The 24590-nt window shown below is 37.9% G+C and overlaps 1 protein-coding gene across 5 annotated transcripts in view; it reads left to right on the forward strand.

The window, feature by feature from the left end:
- LOC133646480 (rho guanine nucleotide exchange factor TIAM2-like) overlaps nt 1–24590 on the forward strand; it is a 229218-nt gene that overhangs the window by 59178 nt on the left and 145450 nt on the right. For 4 of the 5 annotated variants that reach the window (XM_062041868.1, XM_062041873.1, XM_062041870.1 and 1 more), the window contains exon 2: nt 20296–20360. The gene's annotated coding sequence lies outside the window, so the exon portion shown is untranslated. Of the gene's footprint in view, nt 1–15292; nt 15344–20295; nt 20361–24590 lie in introns of those variants that run through there. The other variant, XM_062041872.1, reaches the window with a different exon arrangement.

Consider the following 24590-nt stretch of genomic DNA (forward strand, 5'->3'; position numbering starts at 1 on the left):
TGTACATAGGTACCTACGCTCCCACATACATATACAAATACAGTACATATTTACTTACTCAAAGTTTGTACATCCACACGCACATTCATCATACAAACATACACATACACATACTGTACATATACATTCACTGTACAAACATACATATACACATACTGTACATATACACTCACTGTACAAACACATATACACATTCTGTACATATACAAGTACATATGCATACATACACTAATGCACATAATCACGTTTCACCAAACATATATTAACGTTGTTGCCCTAGGGTAAACTGGGTAACACATGGCACACTGACAAAGCTTAACCTATTGTTACTATAACAATCTACAAGGTTAATGTAGGTTGCTTCTCTTTCTTCCCCTCCATTTTTCTGCATTATTTCGTATCTCAAGTTATCATTACGTACAGGTATATGTATTGTTGCATTTGAACAACTGTATTGTTGATAATAAAGGTAAAGTATTGGTATTGTTCAATATCAATAGCGCTATTTCTATTGGTATTTGTATTGCTCCATTTGTAGTGTAATAATGCTCATGTCATTTCTGTATTGTTTTTTATTTTCGCTAACTGCTTATTTGCTATTACTTTTACCATCATATTTGTACATGTCGTATTTGCTGATGTTGCTCTATTGTTGTTGTTGTTGTTGTGTTTGCTGTTGTTGTTTTTGTCTCTCTGTCTAATCCCCCTCTTGTCCCCACAATTTCCCCCTGTGTCTTCTTTTTTCTCTCTTTCTATGCCCTCCTTCTCCGGCCCGGCTGCACCAAATGATAATATAAATACATTTAATAAAGTCAAATACAAATAAGGCAACAAGAGAAGTATCCTACACTTCTCTTTTGTAAAGTAAATCTGAACAGCCGATATGGGCATCTACATCAACTATATGATTTGCCTGAGAAGCTGGAGAGGACAAAAAAAAAAAAAAAATATATATATATATATATATATATATATATATATATATATATATATATATATATATATATATATATATATATATATATATATATATTTAAAAAAAAAAAAATTTTTGTATTATTTTTTAAATTTTTTAATTTTTTATTTGTGGCGGACGTAATTCTTCCGTGGCGGGCCGCCACAAATAAATGAATGTGTGGGAAAAACTGTAATACATACATACATATAACTAATATTTATTTATTTATGAAACAGACTTTTTTGTTAACATGTTAAAAGTGTTTACTGAAAATACATATATATATATGTATTGTGTGTATGTGTATGTATATATATATATATATATACATATATATATATATATATATATATATATATATAAATATATATATATATATATATATATATATATATATATATATATATATATATATATATATATATATATATACATACATACATACATACATACGCATATTTAACACATGTATCATGTTATAATTGTATGCATGTTTGAAATAAACTCAAACCATAATCATAACATATAGAATCCTTTATTTTATGAAGAAAACATATAAGTTGGTGTATTACCTTATTCTGATGACTTGCATTGATTGGAACCAGACAGGATTCACAGTTGTGCTGATAACTTCTACATTTTACAATTTACATTGAGGAGGTGAAAGTTGTTGGTTTTTGGTTTCTTATTTGTCCAGCTTCCATACTCGTTTTTAAACACTTTACAATAAATATATTGATGGCAAACTCAGTAGGTTGTGTGCACTAGCTTTCTGATATTTTTATTTTGTTAGCGCAGGCAGGATGAAGCAGCACTTTTATTGTGATGACAGGAGCTGTGCGGTCGGTCTTTAGGCTTTTGACGGCATGAACGGCGCGAGAGTGTTGAAATAAAAAGTGTTTGTTGCCTTCCTGTCAGTCGTTTTTTCGTAATACTGAGCTTGCAGCACCCAGTGTCATCTCCCAAGATCCTTGGGTTCCGCGAATGTCAATCAAGTGACGAAAGTGACATAGTGAAGATTGATGATCGCAAATTTTTAGAACTGTTTTTTTAATGCCTGGCTGGCAATCGAATGACACACCCTCCGCGATCAACTGGTAGCTCGCGATCGACTGGTAGCTCGCGATCAACGTAATGGGCACCACTGTGATAAATGATGCTCGCAAGGCAGAGCCTACACCAATTCCCGCACTTTAATATGTCACATGAGCAGAAAAACGTCATTACAGTAAGACAGATGATAAAGTTTTGTGTTTATTGATGAATGGGTTCAAATTGTCTTCTTTGAACGGTTAACAGCTAATGTTGTATTCACTTCACTCTGCCTTGGGAACATTTTTGAAATCTTCATCGCTTTATCAGTCAGGAGATATATTGATATCTCTGCTTTTCTTGTGGTGGAACTCGGTATCTACATGTTTTTAATGCTGCCTCACTGTTTCTTATCTAACCCTGTGCTTTTCACGTGTTTCGTATGCATGATTGGTCGGTCACTCTATTTATTACTTTACCCACCACCTTCATTTCTGGCATTTTCTACCTATCTTCCCTAAAGCAGACACTTGCTTTTGATTTAGTTCCACTCTCAAATAGCTAACAAATACCTTTGGTGCCCAGCAGCAGCAGGCATGGAAGACAAATTGTGACAAATATGACTACTTGTCAAAACCATTCCTTTTAATTCTCATCCCTTAGAACGGATGTTTAATTGTATGAAAAATGTGCTCCAAAAATATGGAAGGCTGAAATATGTGTAGCTCTGGAGCAAGTTCAAGAAAGTCCAGTGTAGATACAACTTAAAATGACCTACCTGCACTCCTGTCCATGAAACTTGTTAAATAACCCGATTTCAAACTTAATGCCTTCCAGCTGTTTGCACTTGATCGTTTTAGTACTGTTAAGCTGTCCCTCCCTTTGCACCTCAAAACAGGTCAAGTCTGTGTAAATGTACACACAAACGCACAGGTCTGCAGCTGGATGACCGCTCATGGCTCCCAGAGACACTTCACACACTAGTCTAAACACAGCGTCAAAGGATGTCCGCAGCAATTTTACCTTTTTTTTTTTTTAAACTCTGCAAACTTGTGTTTAAAGGGGAACTGCACTTTTTTTTAAATTTTTTCGTTTACCATCCTTCTTATGTAAGACAAGAATGCATTTTAATTAGCAAATAAATGCGATCAAACGTCTGCTTACCATGGAGCCTATAGGAATCGCTCTATTCCACCTATAAAGCGCTCTAAAAACATCCAAACACCTCTATTAAGGTGTAAGTATATATGTAATGTAGTAACAGGCAAATTCATAATAACATGTATTATTTATGCATCTTGATCATTTTAAATAGGGCTGCAACTAGATTATTTTGATAGTCGATTAGTCAACGATTATCTTAACGATTAGTTGACTAATCACATAATAAAGTCTAGACATATTTAATGGCTCAAAATTTTCCATCAACTTCTAAGTTATTTTAGGCATGTGCTTATTAACAACAAATATGACAAATTCCTTCATTAATATTTATTTATTCTGTAACTGTGCTGCTCATTCAGCTGTTACAACAATTAAAATGACTAATAAAATGTTGTCCATTTAAAAGAAAGGAAAGGTAAAGTGCTAAAAAAACATGTGTCAGTATTAAAAAAACAGATAAAATAGCTGCAATGAAAACAAACAACAAAACACAAAATCTAACTTCCTTAAAAATAAAAAAATAAATTTGTGGTGTTTAAAAAGCTGCACACAGGTATAAATGGATTATACTTGTATAGCGCTTTTCTACCTTTAAGGTACTCAAAGCGCTTTAACAATTTTAACACTCTAATAGACTCAATGTGTAGAATTATATATTTTATTCATTCTTAAAATGTTGACTATTCAATAGATTGTATGTCTAATCTTATGATACCTCTGCATTGGTGCTTGTCTGTCTCTCTGTGTGTTTGTGTGCGCATGCACGGTTCACTTTTGTTAAAGTGCCTTTTTTACAACATTGCAAATTGATGGTGCTTTAAAACGTACTTGAATTAATGTATACAAAGTTTAGCTTGCTGACTTTGGCTAAACTGATAGTTAAAGTTATTTTTCACACAACTTTGTCTGACACTTGTTAGCTAGCTAGCAAGATAAAAGCTAACACTCTTACTGAGGTTGAGATCGCATCCTCCCTCCAGACGTCCGACATCATGTCTCCGTTTTAAATGCTCGCGTATCACAGATGTACTGCAATAAAAACAAGGTCCGCTTTGTAAAATGTTTTTAACAAGAATAAGAGGAAATATCCTCACACTTGACATGTTATCACTGGCGATGTTTAATCGAGTGACCCACTTACTTCCGCCCGGAAAAACACAAGTGATGACGTCACAATTATTCTCGACAAATATAATTGGCGACGACACATTTTATTGTTGACATTGTCGATTAATTATTGCAGCCCTAATTTTAGGTTTACAGCGACGCATTAATTAAAAAAACGCGTCACAACGTTAACTTTTTCCTTCGACAACATGACTGAATACTACTCACTGCAGACTTAATGAGAGCCAATAAACATAATAACACATCACTTAATGTGCAAGGTAGATAGGATGCTGACTGCTGGGATGTTGTTAGACTCGCGTTTAGATGAAGAATGACTCCATACTTGGGAAAACAGGAGGGTGGAGCTAGGGCTGGGCCGATAAAACGATATCAATATGTATATCGTGATATACACATAATATGAATATAAAATGTGTTCGATAAAATATTTGATATATATTTATAATTTTTGGTCGGAAGAAGCCAGAAATTATGAAGCAAGATTTGTTTAATGAAGTCACTTGCGCTTTGGGAACCCAGAAAACAGAAATCGGGAAGTGGCACTGAGCAATAAGAAGGACACACTTATAACCAGTGTTGGGTTGGTTACTGAAAACCAGTGACTAGTTACAGTTACTAGTTACTTTATTTCAAAAGTAACTCAGTTACTAACTCAGTTACTTACATCAAAAAGTAATGGGTTACTGTGAAAAGTAACTATTTAGTTACTTCTTTTTAATTTTTTTACATTTTTAAGGCTCCCATATTACCCTTTTAGCCTTCATTTCAGTACTGTTCTTGCACTGGAGAATAATACAATCTGTTGATCAACTTGACATGCATTTGCATCACTGAACTCTGCTAAGCAATGTGGTCTACATAAAACACACAAAGACAAAGATATGTTTCAAAGGGCCAATTTATTTCGGGCCAGAACAAATTGACAAAACTATTTTAAATAGCTGCAACATAACATACGTAAGTAACAAACTGCATAATAACAACATGTCACAACACAGCTGTAAACCTGGCTTCACCCAAAGAAGGCACACATGACTTGATTATATGTCATGTCATTATATACAGCACACATACTGCTATACACACGCCTAACCAGGCGTTTCTCTCTCTCAAGGAATTGTGAAATAAAATCATGTTTTCAGGAGATCAACACTGTACTGAAGCCCAGAACACTCTACGCATTTCCCCAGTTTTAGTTTAGAGAAAAGGAAAGATTGGCCTGACCCACTAGGATTCCTCTTTGTTTGTGAACTTTATAGTCTATACATTTAGAGCGATGTGATAATCAAACCCTCTAGAAGTCTAGAATGAAAGAGTATACAAGAGTATTGACAGAGTGTGTGTACTTTCAGTGCTGAGTGATGAGCAGAGGCAGAGTTTGGAGTGTCTTCTTTAGCTTGCTTTCCATGTTTATGTACTCACTGTCCACTCTGTCCAGGAACTTGGAAAATGTTTTCGTGCCATTTGCCGTTTGATGCTCGCTATCATGCTGATTAGCTGCCTGAAAGCGGGTGACTCCACTGTAGAAATAGCCTGCATGTCTTCTAGCACATACGTTGCAATGGCTCTATCAATGTTGTCCTGGCTAGCAGTCCCTCCGTTAAAATAATTCGGTGGAAGTGGAGGTGAAGTGGCATCGGAGTTTGTGTCTCTCTTTACTAGCTTCGTCGAAGCATGTTGCTTTTGTAGCTGTTTCAGCAGATTTGAATTGCTGTTTTGGGCAGTAGATAGGATCTTTGATCCAAGACACAACTTACATTTAACTAAAATGTTCTTTTCTTTGTGCTCGACAAAAGAAAAGTAGTGAGAATATCTCCATGTTAAGAAACTCGGCTTCGGCTCCGCCATGATGTCTTGTTAGTAAACACAGACATGCCCACCCGCCCCACACACACCCACACACAGCGCGCCTCTTCTCTCCCTTGTGACTCAGGAAGAATCAGAAGGACGACGCCGCAGCTCTCCAATAAAACACACTCAGATCTTCTCAGTTTCTAGCCGATACTATATAAGAAATAACGTAAAATAACGCAGTAACGCATCATGTGTAACGGTAACTGAGTTACTGAATATAAAAAATAACGCGTTAGAATACTAGTTATCGCCGAAAATAATGGCGTTACAGTTAGTCCCAACACTGATTATAACCAACTAGTTAACAGTATTCATTGAGCAGTGGGAGGTACACGCTAACAGCTAATCACACAACAGTATCGACTACCAAGTTTGGTTGCGCCGTCTTTCTGTCTCACTGTGGATTCACTGCATGGAGGGAGAAGAGAAACTTCTTGATATATAAACTCAATAACAGAAACTTGTCTTTAGTTATGTTGGTTTTAATGCAGCCGATGCGGCAACATCCTGACACTTCCAATGTGTCGGTTTAATGAGTAGTTTTCCAAACTACTCTGTGTAGTGTTCAATAGCTTATACATCTAGTGTCTCAAATCTGCAACTACCTTCAAATCTACTTAAATTATTTTATTATTTCAGATACACTCATCCTACCTGGCTACCAAACACGCTCTCCACTGATAAATAGCACCCTTGGCAAGTTGGAAATTGTTTTACTGTATTTATTGGCAGGCTTAAAGGCCTACTGAAACCCACTACTACCGACCATGCAGTCTGATAGTTTATATATCAATGATGAAATCTTAACATTGCAACACATGCCAATACGGGCGGGTTAACTTATAAAGTGCAATTTTAAATTTCCCGCCACACTTCCGCTTGAAAACGTTTTATTATGCTGACGTATGCGTGTGGCGTCACGAGGGCAAGGGAAGTATTCGGAGCCCGTAGAATCCTATACAAAAAGCTGTTTTCATTTCATAATTCCACAGTATTCTGGACGTCTGTGTTGGTGAATCTTTTGCAATTTGTTTAATGAACAATGGAGGCTGCAAAGAAGAACGTTGTAGGTGGGATCGGTGTATTAGCGGCTGGCTGTAGCAACACAACAAGGACTACTTACTTGGATAGCAGACGCTTAGCCGATGCTAGCCGCCAACCCCACGGATGATCGGGTGAAGTCCTTCGTCGCGCCGTCGATCGCTGGAACGCAGGTGAGCCCGGGTGTTGATGAGCAGATGAGGGCTGGCTGGCGTAGGTGGAGCGCTAATGTTTTTATCATAGCTCTGTGAGGTCCGGTTGCTAAGTTAGCTTCAGCGTCATTAGCAAAAGCATTGTTAAGCTTTGCCAGGCTGAGAATTATTAACCGTGTAGTTACATGTCCATGGTTTAATAGTATTGTTGATCTTCCGTCTATCCTTCCAGTCAGGGATTTATGTATTTTGTTTCTATCTGCATTTGAGAACGATGCTATCACGTTAGCTCAGTAGCTAAGTGTGTCACCGATGTATTGTCGTGGAGATAAAAGTCACTGTGAATGTCCATTTTGCGTGCTCGACTCTCATTTTCAAGAGGATATAGTATCCGAGGTGGTTTAAAATACAAATCCGTGATCCACAATAGAAAAAGGAGAGAGTGTGTAATCCAATGAGCCAGCTTGTACCTAAGTTACGGTCAGAGCGAAAAAAGATACGTCCATCACTGCCTCTCTAGTCCTTCACTCTAACGTTCCTCATCCACAAATCTTTCATCCTCGCTCAAATTAATGGGGTAATCGTCGCTTTGTCGCTCCGAATCTCTCTCACTCCATTGTAAACAAAGGGGAATTGTGAGGAATACTACCTCCTGTGACATCACGCTACTTCCGGTACAGGCAAGGCTTTTTTTATCAGCGAGCAAAAGTTGCGAACTTTATCGTCGATTTTCTCTACTAAATCCTTTCAGCAAAAATATGGCAATATCGCGAAATGATCAAGTATGACACATAGAATGGATCTGCTATTCCCGTTTAAATTAAAAAAAATCATTTCAGTAGGCCTTTAAATAAGTCATAAAAAGTATCAATAAGTATCGATATCCATCAATATAAAAAACGTATATTGTGATATAGTTTTCAGCCGTATCGCCCAGCCCTAGGTGGAACCAAACGTCTTTTTGTGTCTTTATCGCCATTTTCGTGTTTAAATTGGATGTCAAAGTTGACCAGTTTGTTGGATTATGTCCTCATCATTCTACTGTCCAGGTGAGAGTTAAAGTTAAAGTTAAAAGGGGAGAGGCATTATTTATGATCTAGAACAGTGGTTCTCAACCTTTTTTCAGTGATGTACCCCCTGTGAAATTGTTTTTAATTCAAGTACCCCCTAATCAGAGCAAAGCATTTTTGGTTGAAAAAAAGAGATAAAAAGTAAAATACAGCACTATGTCATCAGTTTCTGATTTATTAAATTGTATAACAGTGCAAAAATATTGCTCATTTGTTGTGGTCTTTCTTGAACTATTTGGAAAAAAAGATATAAAAATAACTAAAAACTTGTTGAAAAATAAACAAGTGATTCAATTATAAATTAAAGCTGCAAGCAGCGTTGGTCGGGTCCGCATTTTGGCTGGTGCTAGTCCTAGGTGTCCCAATACTTTTGTCCAGTGGTAGTCCTGAGTGAGACCTACATAGAGGTTTTTGTTTCGTGTCTCTACGATATTCGTACTGGGAGTTAGATGAAGTTGTGTCTGTGTCTTTTCCCTAGGTGTTGCGGCACAGTGGTTCTTTTCTTTGAAGGCGCGTAAAATCACAGCAGCGGAGCAACTTTAGTGCTGCGGGTCTTTGAAGGCACGTAAAATCAAAACGGTAGCACTTAACGAAACGCCGTTGTCAACTTTTAATCAGAAGGGTTCAATCTCTCTCCTATAGTAGTTTGAAGCCGAAACGACAAACGCGCTCAGAGGAGATAATGTTTGATGTTTGGTGACCGGTTTTAACAAAACTTTTGTTTTGAAGGAGGGATTGCAAACTTCCTGTTGATTTTTGCTGAAGGATGTCAATCTAAGAAATGTAGGTCTAGGTGAGACCTACATAGAGGTATTTGTTTCATGTCTCTAAGATGTTCCTACCGGAAGTTACAAGCAGTTTTGTCTGAGTTTTCCTCTGAGAAGCAGTTTTGTCTCTGTTTTATTCAAAAATTGCCCTAGAGCGCAATTTTGAGTTTTGGGGTTCGTTTTTTTTTTAGTTGGCAATTTCCACCAGTCCCGATGTGTGTGAGAAGTTTGGTGAGTGTTGAAGTATTTTAAGGGGGTCAAATTACAGCTCAAAGAGGCAAAAATGAGTGTTTTTAGTACATTTTTGTCTTAAATGGGAAATTGCCAACTTCCTGTTGGTTTTTGCCCGAGGATGTGAAATTATGAAATGTAGGTCTAAGTCAGACCTACATATAGGTTTTTGTTTCATGTCTCTACGACCTTCCTAGTGGGAGTTACAGGAAGTTTGTTTTTGTTTTTTCGTAGGGGGCGCTAAAGCGCAATTTTGATTTTTGGGGTTTGGTTTTTTATTAGATGGCAATTTTCGCAGGTCCTGATGTGTGTGTCAAATTTGGTGAGTTTTGAAGCATGTTAAGTGGGTCAAATTACAGTTTTTTGTGGGGTCGGTATAATAATAATAATAAAACCTTACAATAACAATAGGTTCCTTTGTACCTGTATAAAGGACTCCCTGTGGGAGTCCTTTATACAGGGTACAGGGCGGACCCTAATAAAGATTTCTACACATAGAAGTAATCATCAACTTAAAGTGCCCTCTTTGGGGATTGTAATAGAGATCCATCTGGATTCATGAACTTAATTCTAAACATTTCTTCACAAAAAAAGAAATCTTTAACATAAATATTTATGGAACATTGTTGCATTTCTTTTCACAGCTTTTTTTGACAGACATTTAAAAAAAGCTCACGTACCCCTTGGCATACCTTCAAGTACCCCCAGGGGTACGCGTACCCCCATTTGAGAACCACTGATCTAGAACAAACTTTGCAGCTCCCAGCTGTTGATGTAAACATAGCAGCACAAAGCTTTTCAGGTCTTTGGGATATTGCGCCACTAAAAATAGTTTGTCTGGTTAGTGCTTATAATAACAATATCACCAATGCATTAAAAAATAAATGCATATGTCTTCTTGTCTCTCATAATGATTGTGAACGATAGGCAAAATAAAATAAAAAAGTGCAGTTCCCCTTTAAAGTGCTGTATTCCATTTTAAAATATTGTTGAAATTTACTTCTAAAAACAATTTAGTTGGAATAAGGTTACCGTAACTACATTGTTATACCTTTTTAAAAAAAATGTTTGACACCTCAAACCCCCGAAACTGTCAGATAGCAAACCTGTTAGCTAAAAATGAACAAATAAATGTATTATGTGGACTTTTAGAAATGGTTCTTTAAGAGTATTAATCTTTAGAGATAACTGAAAAACCTTTGTCCAGCAATTTGTATGTTGTCAAACGTCATTGGGACACAACTGACAATACAGGACTTGTGTGAATTTTGAATTATATTTATATAGCGCTTTTCTCGACAGACTCAAAGTGCTTTACATTGTGAAACCCATTATTTACATCTTTAAGGTACATTTAAACCAGTGTGGCTGGCACTGGGAGCAAGTGGGTAAAATGTCTTGCCCAAGAACTTCTGTAAAGCATAGACTATACTCTCGCATTGCGTAGCTTGCGTCCCCCCTGACGGCGCCTTGTTTGATTTATAGTTCTTCTGTGGGGGGTGGCGCCAAACTTGTAATTCTCTTCTAAAACACTAAGGGGAAGTGTCTCCAGAAGGAGCAACTGCAGCTGTTGTTGACTAGATACTGTGTTTCCTTCCTGTGAAGTGACGACATCTACATCTGTCTACACTGGAACTCCTCTCTTATAAACCAGAGGAAAATACCTTTGTGAAGATTGACTGCGCAACTTCTGAACAATTTGCGGCAGAGGCCGTTATTATTATTTGCAAAGCTATTCGGTCGTTCGGGACATGGGACTAGAGAGCTATCATGTAAAAAAAAAAAAAACTGTTCAATAAGGATTTTAAGTAAACAACATGCTGGTGTTAATGTGCCTGAAGTGCAGGACAAAATTATCATACTTGCCAACCCTCCCGGATTTTCCGGGAGACTCCCGAAATTCAGCGCCTCTCCCGAAAACCTCCCGGGACAAATATTCTCCCGAAAATCTCCCGATTTTCAGCCGGCGCTGGAGGCCACGCCCCCTCCAGCTCCATGCGGACCTGAGTGAGGACAGCCTTTTTTCACCTCCGCTTTCCCACGATATAAACAGCGTGCCTGCCCAATCACGTTATTCCATACGAGGCGTCCGGCATACCGCCGATGAGCATGGTTCAGATGGAGAAGATCCGTGTTGGCGCACACGTTGCCAAAGCCGACGCTGGTCAGGCTGCTGAGGGTGGCGATGTACGAGCTGCGCACCGACGGGCTGCCAACCGTGTTGTTGACGTAGGGCAGTGGTACCCAACCACGCGGACCAATTGATACCGCACAAGAAAAAAAAAAAGATATATATATATTTTTTTAATTAAATCAACATAAAAAACACAATATATACATTATATATCAATATAGATCAATACAGTCTGCAGGGATACAGTCCGTAAGCACACATGATTGTATTTCTTTATGAATAAATAAATAATAAAACATTTATTTATATTATCATTTGGTGCAGCCGGGCCGGAGCAGGAGGGGATAGAAAGAGAAAAAAAAGAAGACAGAGGGGGAAATTGTGGGGACAAGAGGGGGATTAGACAGAGAGACAAAAACAACAACAGCAAACACAACAACAACAATAGAGCAACATCAGCAAATATGACATGTACAAATATGATGGTAAAAGTGATAGCAAATAAGCAGTTAGCAAAAATAAAAAATAATACAGAAATGACAATGAGCATTATTACACTACAAATGGAGCAATACAAATACCAATAGAAATAGCGCTATTGATAATGAACAATACCAATAATTTATCTTTATTATCAACAATACAGTTGTTCAAATGCAACAATACATATACATAATGATAACTTGAGATACGAAAGAATGCAGAAAAATGGAGGGGGAGAAAGAGAAGCAACCTACATTAACATTGTAGATTGTTATAGTAACAATAGGTTAAGCTTTGTCAGTGTGCCATGTGTTATACCCAGTTTACCCTAGGGCAACAACGTTAATATATGTTTGATGAAACGTGATTATGTGCATGAGTGTACGTATGCATATGTACTTGTATATGTACAGAATGTGTATATGTGTTTGTACAGTGTATATGAAATACTTGACTTGGTGAATTCTAGCTGTAAATATACTCCTCCCCTCTTAACCACGCCCCCTATCACGCCCCCCGCCCCAAAGTCAACGTTTGTTTCGCTGATTGGAAAGCTATCTTCCGCAGCTAGTGGGTCCTTGACGATGACTTCTGTTTTGCTTAATCAATCGTTATACTGCCGCGTTACAGACACCGTTTGGAAATAATTAAGGTGCGTAAATAATCATTTAAAAAATCTTTCTGTGTGAATGACTCATTTCACAACGTATATATGTGCGTCTTATAGTCCGGTGGAAAAATATTTCGTTCTTCTAAAATTTAGTGGGTGCGGCTTATTTACCTGTGCGCCCTATAGTCCGGAAAATACGGTATTTAGAATCGTTATAAATCACAATCACTTTTCGAATTTGAATCGATTTTTTTTTCCAGCACCACTACTGTCGAGAAAAGAAAAGTAAGCACAACACATTGAGCACACACTTTTTAGAAGCCGATTTGACATTTCGCAATGTATTTTACTGCCATGTTTTATTTAGATAAATATGTAGCTATTGTTGTAATGCAGCAAAGAGCCTAATTTTGGAAAAAAAATAATTTTGAGTTGGACTTCAACCACCAAATAAAGACTTGAACTTAGACGCTGATTTAAACTGCCATATCCTAAGTGAATTCTATCCGTCCTCACCCCACCCCATTTCCCCTGACCTTCTATAAATCCTCTAGACTGCATAGATTGAATCCTTGTTTGTGGGTGTGGCAAGGTACAACATCTTAGTTAACATGACCAATTAGGATACATTTATAGCCCATAAACTGATGTCATTTACAAAATACGTCTGACTGCAGTCCCACTCGGCAAATTGTAAGCCACCCCCAGCCATTGGTCGGGGGACAGACTTTATTCTTTAGAAGGGAGATAAAACGTATTTGCAAACACTTCTCATTTCTTCCACTGACTCTTCCAATGGCTCTCTTTCATTTGTCATCCGAGTCCCATGAGCATCACTCGCCCCAGTGGGAATTTTATTTTCATTAAATGTGATTTATTGGATTTAACCTGTGGCTGAAATTGACATAAAATACCTGCTGTAAAAACATCTACTTGGTTTACGCGCCCTCCAAGTTTAAAAAGGTCATCCATCAGAATGACTTAAGTCTGGCTTTGCAGTTATTTTATTTAGCTTTGAATGTTAGTATAGAAACATTTTAATAAATAGTTGCAGGTGTTTTTCTATATTTAAGGGTATCTACTTAGTAAACTATAAAACTAATCTTGCATCCTAATGGGACATTGTAAAATATCATTAGCTGTCTGATTACTAGCAAAATATTCACAAGATGAAAACAAACTGTAACAAGCAAATAACTTTTTATTTTGCCTCATCAGTTGTTTGTTTGGTTGGTTACTGAAGAAATTTGTTCCGTAATTGAACTTCATAAAAGTCTTAACTTTTGGTCGGAGCAGAATGAAAGCCCAGCACCTGCTGTGTTTGAATATGCATCACTTTGGTACTATTAGCTTGCTTTATTTCTCTTCTCATGCCTTCCAATCCCTCCAAGAGTGTTGTTGACCAACCTTTTGAGCTTCTGCAGACAAAGGGCTTTGATAGCAGCCCAGACTACTCAACAGCAGCTATTGTATTGTTAACAATGTTGTTTAGCCTTGGCGAGTCCTGCTGGGCCTGATGTTTCCAAGGCAAGCAGCAGGCTGATGGATGCCTATTACGCAGCTGCTCATATTGCGTGATTTGGGCACGACATTTAGGATGTTCAAACAAAGACTCATCCAAATGAGATTAGCATGCTGCTCTAAAATGCAACATTTCCACCAAGATGTATAGTTAAGCTTGACAGGATATGTTTTAAAATAATATCACCCTGTGAAGTGCCAGTGAATTAAAACTGATATCAGGATTTATTAGTTTGACAATGTAAATAAATGGCAATACCGTTGTGTCACAAACGGAACCTTTCTGCTTAGTGGAAATGGAGCTTAATGTTCAGCCAACAAGCTCCTGTGAGATTGTCTTTAGCAGCTTTAGCAAACAGTCTGCCAACCATTGGCCACTGCTGATCCTACTGCTGTGGCCTTCTAAATGAGCCCTTCTAGACTATGTGACCACAGTTATGTGATCCATATACAAACAGAGGCATGCGTGGGGCTTAAACCACTGGCGGTCTCCAGTGCTTTTCCGCTGGGGTAATGGCTTGGTCACAACATTTCAAAAGCATCTCCCGAATTCCACTACCAGAGAATGTTTGAAGTCCCTTTTTTTGGACAATTTGCTGCTCTGTCCCCAGGAAACAAGTAGCTTAACCATCTAGCAATCTTTCCCAGTCTGGCTGAACCACACACACAGTTTTCCCAGTAGCTGGCCACCTTTGCTTCCTTCTGGGGTCATTATGCTATTTTGGATGAGACAAGGGCTCCAGTCATCACGCTCTCCCCAGTGCCTGTAAAGCAAAACTGCAGCCACTACACGCCTGCTTGTCTCGCCCAATCGTCGCAGGCAGCTATGGAAAACTGCCTTGGCTGTAACAAGTCCTACATCCTTCTCCAATTCAAGCCAACGGAAAAGTAGAGGTTCTGAGAGGTGTGTGTGTGTGTGTGTGTGTGTGTGTGTGTGTGTGTGTGCGTGTGTGTGTATGTGTGTGTGTGTGTGTGTGTGTGTGTGTGTGTGTGTGTGTGTGTGTGTGTGTGTGTGTGTGTGTGTGTGTGTGTGTGTGTGTGTGTGTGTGTGTGTCAGATGCAGCATGTGTCTGTTGCTTTAAGACTCAACAAGGCTTCGCAGGGAGAATCCACTTTGAGGTGACACAACAGCAGCTAGATTTTGCCTTTGCAATCTCTCCAAAGAGCTTTTAGATTAAAGGCCGGTGCAGCAGAGGTAAGACATGTTATGGGCTCTTGTATTCTTTCCCTCCCTTTTGTTTGTCCTACTTACTAGATTAAGTGGTGTTCGGGGTTGTGGGCTTGCCAATTTGGATCCCCATGTTGATATGCACAGGTGTTGCAATGTGTTTGCACGTGTGAGTTGCTTAATTGAGTCCAAACAAAGCCATGCTTTAGTTCATATTTAATGTGCTTTCCGCTTTTGTGTAATGTACAGAAGCTGGACCTTAATTGAGTTGCTTTGTAACGGTTTAATCACTTCTGCTGCTGTTCCTGCCAAGGTTTTTGTACTTTTTAATGGCAGAATACTATGCATATGCCTCTAAAAAGTATAATATATTCATTTATATTATATACTTATACTATAAGGCACTTAAAAAGCGCATATTGATGAACTTTTGATTGGTCTAGGTGTGTCCACCGCACAGTAATGAAGGCTTTTCAGTGCAGGATTTATACATTAGCAGTGTTCGCCCTGATGTGGTTTGAATTCCGGGAAAATGAGCAATTGTTGTTTTCCCTACACAAAAACATTATACAAGTTTGGAATTTAAGCCATGTCGAGAGAGAGAGAGAGAGAGAGAGAGAGAGAGAGAGAGAGAGAGAGAGAGAGAAAGAGAGAGAGAGAGAGAGAGAGAGAGAGAGAGAGAGAGAGAGAGAGTGTGTAATCACAAGTAGTCATTTACACAGCAATAACAAATGACCTCATTGTTCTTGAAAGCAAAATGCCTTGATAGGTCATGTGAGTACTTTGCTCAATTTAGTAGTCATTTGAAATAATTATTTTATTTTATTTTAAAGGGAGTAGGGCCTATTGTTGGCCTTTTATTGACTTTCTCTGTGTCTAGGAAAATATATTGAGCTTTTTTCTCAGGGCACTGCAGTGATGTTGATTTAAAAACTGCAAGATGATATCACTGTTTCTTGTCGTACTGGGGGGGATTGCCTTGCTTGCCAAGCTGCTGTGTCACAAGCTGGCTTCTCCCCTTTTCCTCTACAAGGTAAGATTAGATGACAAAAAGGGTCGGAATTGAGTGTCTGTTGAAGCTCTCCAGATGTATAGTGGCTTCGTTTAAGGAAAGTTTGCTTCTTAAATCAGTGTTTGTACCATGTTGAGGTGTGGCCCACTCCCCAACTCCAGACCCAACACAATACCAGACTAAACATGGAGCTTACGTGGGAGTTACTCAAGGGCAGCGGTAGAAGAATGCCAGGTCACTGGGTGTGTCGAAGAGCGTCGGGGTCCCTTGGCCCCTGAGCAGATGGCTTGTGGGAAATCTATTGAGGAGAGATGGGAGATGGAAGAAGGGAGTGTTTAGACTCAAATGTGGCTGCAGCTTAAAGGCAGACTTGTCTTGTACGCCTGAAAAGTTGCACAATAGTCCGGTTGAAGTCGCAGCAGAAGGCAAGTGTGTGTGTGCCTTTCGGTTTTTCTGCTGGCACGCCTTTAAAGCATTTCACTCACATCCCTGCTCTGCCTGAATAAACTTTGCAAGGAACGTGTCAGTAGCGGTAGGAAAAGAAAGAGGACCCTTGTTGGCAGCTGCTTTCGATTTCTTTACTCTTAAAAGCACTTTGGTTCAATTAGTCCTCATTCAAATAACTGTGTTAAACATAAACACTGGATCACTTAATTGCTTGGTGATATTGGTAATCTGGTATTGGTAAAATGTTAGCAGAAATAGGATAAATTAATACCTTAATTTGTTGAAATGTGTTGGATTTCATAAATGATATACTAAAGAAAGTTGGACATTTGACTATATTTGGAAACTTCCTTTACGTTTTCTTAAGACCACAAACTAGGTGACAACAATGCCGCCGCTTGTTACAGCCAAATGGTGCACTCCATTTTGCCCCAATTGCTTCAGTTACACATAATAAACATAAACAATTATTGTATCCTTATGACATAGTTGTTCTCTATCATTGGATCTTAAACCTGCCCTTGAACTTGAAGACCTTAAAGGCCTACTGAAATGAATTTTTTTAATTTAAACGGGGATAGCAGATCTATTCTATGTGTCATACTTGATCATTTCGCGATATTGCCATATTTTTGCTGAAAGGATTTAGTATAGAACAACGACGATAAAGATTGTAACTTTTGGTATCTGATAAAAAAAAAAGGCTTGCCCCTACCGGAAGTAGCGTGACGTAGTCAGTTGAACATATACGCAAAGTTCCCTATTGTTTACAATGATGGCCGCATGAAGTGAGAGAGATTCGGACCGAGAAAGCGACAATTTCCCCATTAATTTGAGCGAGGATGAAAGATTTGTGGATGAGTAAAGTGCAAGTGAAGGACTAGTGGGGAGTTGAAGCTATTCAGATAGGGAAGATGCTGTGAGAGCCGGGGGTGACCTGATATTCAGCTGGGAATGACTACAACAGTAAATAAACACAAGACATATATATACTCTATTAGCCACAACACAACCAGGCTTATATTTAATATGCCACAAATTAATCCTGCATAAAAACACCTGCGTGTTTGTTACGCTAGCTCCTAGCTCCTCTGCTAGCTCCTAGCTCCATAGAACACGCCAATACAATTCAAACACCTGATCAACACACACAATCACTCAGCCCAAAAGACCGTTCACCTAACCCAAGGTTCATAAAGCTTATATATTTTTTAAAAAGTTACGTACGTGACGCGCACATACGGTCAAGCTGTCAAATGTTTAGCAGCCAAGGCTGCATACTCACGGTACCTGATATTCAGCTGGGAATGACTACAACAGTAAATAAACACAAGACATATATATATACTCTATTAGCCACAACACAACCAGGCTTATATTTAATATGCCACAAATTAATCCTGCATAAAAACACCTGCGTGTTTGTTACGCTAGCTCCTAGCTCCTCTGCTAGCTCCTAGCTCCATAGAACACGCCAATACAATTCAAACACCTGATCAACACACACAATCACTCAGCCCAAAAGACCGTTCACCTAACCCAAGGTTCATAAAGCTTATATATTTTTAAAAAGTTACGTACGTGACGCGCACATACGGTCAAGCTGTCAAATGTTTAGCAGCCAAGGCTGCATACTCACGGTACCTGATATTCAGCTGGGAATGACTACAACAGTAAATAAACACAAGACATATATATACTCTATTAGCCACAACACAACCAGGCTTATATTTAATATGCCACAAATTAATCCTGCATAAAAACACCTGCGTGTTTGTTACGCTAGCTCCTAGCTCCTCTGCTAGCTCCTAGCTCCATAGAACACGCCAATACAATTCAAACACCTGATCAACACACACAATCACTCAGCCCAAAAGACCGTTCACCTAACCCAAGGTTCATAAAGCTTATATATTTTTAAAAAGTTACGTACATACGCAAAAAAAAGTTGCGCACATACGGTCAAGCGATCAAATGTTTAGAAGCCAAAGCTGCATACTCACAGTAGCACGTCTGCGTCTTTGTCATCCAAATCAAAGTAATCCTGGTAAGAGTCTGTGTTGTCCCAGTTCTCTACAGGCGTCTGTGTATCGAAGTCAAAAGTCCTCCTGGTTAGAGTCTCTGTTATCCGAGTTCTTCCATCTTGACTGCATCTTCCGGGAATGTAAACAAAGAAGCGCCGGCTGTGTACTGTTGTTGCTGACTACGTTCGAAAAATACGTCCATTTCGCACCGACAACTTTCTTCTTTGCTTGCTCAGCTTCCTTCTCCATAATGCAATGAACATGATTGCAACAGATTCACGAACACAGATGTCCAGAATACTGTGGAATTATGAAATGAAAACAGAGCTTTTTCGTATTGGCTTCAATGTGGAAGGCATACCCGTGTTCGCCGGTCTACGTCACGCGCATACGTCATCCTCAGAGGCGTTTCGAACCGGAAGTTTAGCGGCAAATTTAAAATGTCACTTTATAAGTTAACCCGGCCGTATTGGCATGTGTTATAATGTTAAGATTTCATCATTGATATATAAACTATCAGACTGCGTGGTCGGTAGTAGTGGGTTTCAGTAGGCCTTTAAATCCTTTGCCCCATGGAATTAATTTTGATATGTGTGTTAAACTCACTCTTTTTGAGCAGCCAATTTAATTAATCTCACCTCATTGCACATCACTTAATCTCGTAGGTTAAGGCTTTTGGCACCACAGTGCTTGCTCTGTAACCCTATACATGTGCTGTGAATGCTTAACAGAGTTAGTTCTTCTTGCAAGGCTTCTGGGAGTGTGAACTACATGCATGTAAGAGGGTTGCATTATTTCACATACAAAAGTCACACTGCTTCACCAAAAATACCCCACACTTCCTCAAAGATTGCTCCTCTGCCATTTCTGGTTTTAGTTTTTTGACCTGAATAATTTTATAATAATACCCAGTTAAAGAAAACGGAACCAGTTACGATTCCATCCCCAGCCATCCATTTTTTACCGCTTGTCCGGTAGAAATATTGTCAACTGTTTGCAAAAATAACATCATTATGTATTTGGGGAGTGGAAGCATGCTTTCAGTTTTATTATGATTTGCTGATTGAGAAGCCTTTTGGGTGGGGATCATTTTAAACGGGGTGTGCTTTAGCCCAAAGTGGCATTATGTTACTTTACTGAGACTTACAGAGCTTGTCAACTTGACATTTTGATGGAATTCATGTTCACCCCCTAAAACAGTTGTATGCTTTATGTAAAGGCAACTTTTTCAACTCAAGAACTTAGTCTGATTCATTTTTGCGAAAGTGCCAGTAAAAAACAATTCCCTCCGCAGACACAGAAAGTCTTACAACTCCAAAAGTGAGACACTTAACTTCTCGAAAAGGCTTATATCTTTTTTACTGGCTTTGTTGTACAAACACTTGTAGAAACGCATATTTACAAAGTCATCTTCCTTTTTTTATTGGTGCAGAAAATACACACATTTAAATTACAGTGTTGAGCAAAATACTGAAGACTGACTCTATGTGTTTCAGATGAGCAAGGCTACAGAGAAAATGGTTTACTTTGAGAGGAGCTTGGATGTGAAAATTTGATACAGGTGAGTCTGAGGGCATCATCTTCTGTGGGAAGTTGGGTTGTACGGTAAACTTGTACTAATAAAGTCTGAGGCATTGATTGATTAATTAAAAAAGGTACGATACTGCCTTTGAAAATACTGGTACGTTTTTTTCATGTGCCTAATGGCGTGCCGTGGTGACATTGCTGGTAATATGAGCCAATGTGAATATGAGTCAACACACACACAGAGCACTTACAAGCGGAAACGGAGTGGAGACAGAAGAAGGAGAATAGACATATTTTGGCTTCATAACTAACGATAAAGGTAAAGCAATGCGTTGTAGAAACCTTGCTAGCTAGCTACCTAGTGACCAACTTGCCTCCACAGTGTTTAGCTACTTCTAAATCACCAATCCTTGCCCCCATGGCCATGAATAAACTACTTTTCTTACAAGTATGTATCTTCCCTGCAGGTTGAGGAATAGCTAAACATGCTCACAACACATCGTAGGTGGCTACAATAGGGATTGAAAGTGTGACGTCATAAACGCAATACATTGTGGGTCGACCTTAAAGTTTTGTTCTTTTCTTTATCAAGTTCAAAGCATGGCGTAAACGTGCGGCATCATTAACTACCACAATTGTTTTCATGATCGCTTTGGGGGGGGGAAAAATTAATTGGTGAGATTTTTCTCATTGCTAGCATGAAAGTGAATGAATGGAAGAAAAACAGTTAAGACCATGGTTGAGACCACCGAAAAACGCTTGCTAGTTAGCTAACCATCTAGCTAGCTAGCGTACATGCCTCCGTTTGCCCTACGAGCCACAGTATTGATGTCTGTCCACTTTGCTGCTAATCATATTTGGATAATTGCAATCCACTGTTAGTTCCAAACCAGTTGTAGTTCTAGAGCAGGGGTCACCAACCTTTTTGAAACCAAGGGCTACTTCTTGGGTACTGATTAATGCGAAGGGCTACCAGTTAGATACACACTTAAATAATTTGCCAGAAGTAGCCAATTTGCTCAATTTACCTTTAACTCTGTTATTATTAATCATTAATGATATTTATCTTTGTGGAAACACTGATCATCTTAATGATTTCTCACAATAAATATATATAGAAACAGATAAATATCAATATGCAACACTTTATTTTTATATTTTCTCTAAGTACACATTTTTCAAATTGAACATTTTCAAATGATCACTTCTAAGACAGTCTTGTGAAATCACAATATCCCATTTTAACTAGCTAGCCACTAACATTTTTTAACAAATCATGAATTACTTTGCACCATGTTTGTACAAATAATAACTCATGTAAAATACAAAAGTAAACTCTCAAATTTTTAAATCATGTCACACATTGAACTGGACACCAAATCTGTTATCTGTTTCTTTGTCAGTTAGTGGGAAGCCTGGCATTGCATGCTGTTAACTAGTATGTTGTACTCTGGTGTGTAACTTGACACTGCAACTCTTAATGAGTCTTGCAGATGTGCATCAGTGAGGCGTGTTCTGTGTTTGTTCTTGATGAAGTTCATGTCAGAAAAGGCTGATTCACAAAGATAATATTTTTCCTCATTGTTTGCGGAACCTTCTTAATCTTTTGTACATATTTTCACAGCAATCTGGCCTTAAGCTTAATTATGATAAATGTAAAATGTTAAGGATCGGAAATCTAAAGGGAACGTCCTTTCGAATGGAATGCAAAGTGCCTGTTTTGTGGACAGATGGACCAGTTAACATACTTGGTGTTGTTGTCCCAGAAAATCTGGAATATCTATCCATCCATCCATCCATTTTCTACCGCTAGGCTCAGTAAATTATGATAATCGACTAAGAAAGCTGGACAAAATTATGCAATTATGGAAAGGGAAATCCCTAACCTTGTATGGTAAAATGTCTATTGCCAACTCGTTAATTATTCCTCAATTTATTTATTAGTTTTTGTCATTACCAGCTCCATCACAAAACTTTTTTAAGATTTATGAGCGGAGGGTCTTCGATTTTGTCTGGAACGGCAAACCAGAAAAGATTAAAAAAAGGTTTTGTACAAACAGTATGAATATAGGGGCCTGAAACTTCTCAACCTTGAAGCTATGTGTCTGTCTTTAAAAGCATCAATTGTTCCAAATATGTATTTAAACATTGAGTGGTACACAAATGTCCTGTTGGACAAAAAACATGTACTGTATCAAAAGAAATTGTATCCTTTTTTACAAGTGATCCCCTCCCAGAGAGTCTGCTGGGAAACATGGCGGGGTTCATAAAGGAAACAATCCACTCATAGTGGTGTTTTCAATTTTATGTGCCAGAAAAAAGAGACGATATTTTGCAGCAGTTAATATGGATGAACTCTAATATTGTAATAGATGGAAAGCCTTTCTTTTGGAAAAATATGTTTGAAAGAGGAATCATTTTTGTCAATGATATTATCAATGAGAATGGTAAAATTATGAAGTATGATGAATTTAGAGCTATGTATGGTGATGCTTGCTCAAGCTTTTCATTTTATCAACTAACTGGAGTAATTGGGAAAAGATGGAAACAAATAATTAATTATGGAACTACTAAATTATTAGTTTTTAAACCTCTAATAAGAAATTCTAGTTGGCAAAAAGGAACTAAAATAAATAGAAAAATATATAATTTTTATTTAATAAAGAAATCTTTGAAGGCTGCCTCATACAACACAAATGGAAAATGGGAGGACTTTTTTGACTGCCCGTTGCCATGGGATGCCATATTCAAACTAATCTATAAAACCACTATCGATGTGCAAAATCGTTATTTTCAAATTAAAATTATTTATAACTTCTTACCCACAGGGAAAATGTTAAAATTATGGAATATGACAGAGTCAGATGATTGCCGATTTTGTTGTCAGGAGCCTGAATCCACCCTACATTTGTTTTGGTATTGTCATATTGTGTCTTTGTTTTGGGTGGAAGTTCAAAAAATGTGTTTAAGGATTGGTTTGTTTATGAAGCTTAATGTGGTTTCTGTTATTTTAGGAGAGTTCATTGACAATCATGATTTACTCAATTTAATTATAGTACTCGGTAAAATGTTTATTTTAAGGCCAAAAACAGATATTCACTTAGTATTACTTTCTTTAAAACATTTATTCAGTATTTTCTAACTTTAGAAAGTTACATGGTTGAAAACGATAATGATGCCAAAAAACATTAAAAAAAAGATGAGAAGTCCTCAAAGGCTTATTTTGAAAGTATAATTATGTTTATAGATTATATGATATCTGTTGTTGTGTTCCCCAATTTGAGTGACCTGGACATAATCTGGACTGTACATAAATGTTTATTTTGAAAATGTAATTTTGTTTATAAATTATATGCAATCTGTTGTGTTCCCTAATTTTTTTCTGTGTACATGAATGAAGGGGTGTGTTGCTGAGTCCGACTTGGACATTATCTGGACTGGGCCTGGTTTAAAAAACCCTTTAAACAAATCTAATTTCATTGACAACCTGGTCTGTTGAAGATAAGACCCTTTTTTAAAAAATAAAATAAAATAAGATAAATAAATAAAAAACATTTTCTTGGATAAAAAAGAAAGTAAAACAATATAAAAATAATTACATAAAAAATAGTAATTAATGAAAATGTTAGTGGACCAGCAGCCTATACAATCATGTGTGCTTTAGGGACTGTGTCCCTTGCAGATGTGTTGTCTATGTTGTGGGAACCAGAATATTGGTAGCAGAAAGAAATAACCCCTTTTGTGTGAGTGGGTGTGGATGAGTGTGCATGGGGGAGGTTGTTTGGGTTGATGCACTGATTGAAAGTGTATCTTGTTTTTTCTATGTAGATTTAATTAAAAAATAAAAATAAAAAAAATTATTATTATTATTATTTTTTTTAAATTTATTTATTTTTTTAGAACAGGCCCGCGGGCGACTCATCTGGTCCTTACGGGCGACCTGGTGCCCGCGGGCACCGCGTTGGTGACCCCTGTTCTAGAGTATTTATTAGTAGCCAGCGAGAATGTATATTTTTGATGTGATTTTGTTCGGGTGTTACCATTTAGTGGTCAATTGTACGGAATATGTACTTCACTGTGCAACCTACTAATAAAAGTCTCAATCAATCAATCAATCAATCAATCAATGGATTGTAAACAGGGGTCACAACACCGGAAGTATATTGCCCAAGGGTGCGTTGCTAAAGGATAGAGTTGCCAAATGAGAAATGTTTTCTGAGTTCTTTGCATGTATGTTAAAGAATTTTACATTACATTTTCAATG

This window comes from Entelurus aequoreus, linkage group LG03 (genome assembly GCF_033978785.1).
Source record: "Entelurus aequoreus isolate RoL-2023_Sb linkage group LG03, RoL_Eaeq_v1.1, whole genome shotgun sequence".
Lineage (NCBI taxonomy): Eukaryota > Metazoa > Chordata > Actinopteri > Syngnathiformes > Syngnathidae > Entelurus > Entelurus aequoreus.